The sequence below is a fragment of the Penaeus monodon genome, chromosome 32 (assembly GCF_015228065.2).
Source record: "Penaeus monodon isolate SGIC_2016 chromosome 32, NSTDA_Pmon_1, whole genome shotgun sequence".
Classification (NCBI taxonomy): domain Eukaryota; kingdom Metazoa; phylum Arthropoda; class Malacostraca; order Decapoda; family Penaeidae; genus Penaeus; species Penaeus monodon.
The window spans coordinates 34,861,652-34,861,869 of record NC_051417.1 but is presented as its reverse complement, the minus strand read 5'-3'; the positions used below and the strand labels follow the sequence as shown (position 1 = coordinate 34,861,869).

Sequence of the window (218 nt, the reverse complement as noted above, 5' to 3'; positions counted from 1 at the left end):
GCCATGCCGTCTTGTCCTCTCCTACAGTTGCATCATGGCCTCAATTGTGTCAGATTGCGATGCATCGAGTGACTGCAACACACGAGGCATTATGTTCGGAATACATGAGGTAATATTCGTCCATAAACGTTTGACATTTCGTTGTGTGTTGGTGAGCAGAGCTATTACCACATTCCGCGCCGCTAATGTCATCCCGGCAGACCGAATTTTAGAAAAAA

General features: G+C 46.3%; 1 protein-coding gene across 1 annotated transcript in view; it reads right to left on the bottom strand.

The window, feature by feature from the left end:
• The window catches only part of LOC119593648 (A disintegrin and metalloproteinase with thrombospondin motifs adt-1-like), an 88,803-nt gene that overhangs the window by 13,120 nt on the left and 75,465 nt on the right, over positions 1-218 (bottom strand). The window lies entirely within an intron of this gene.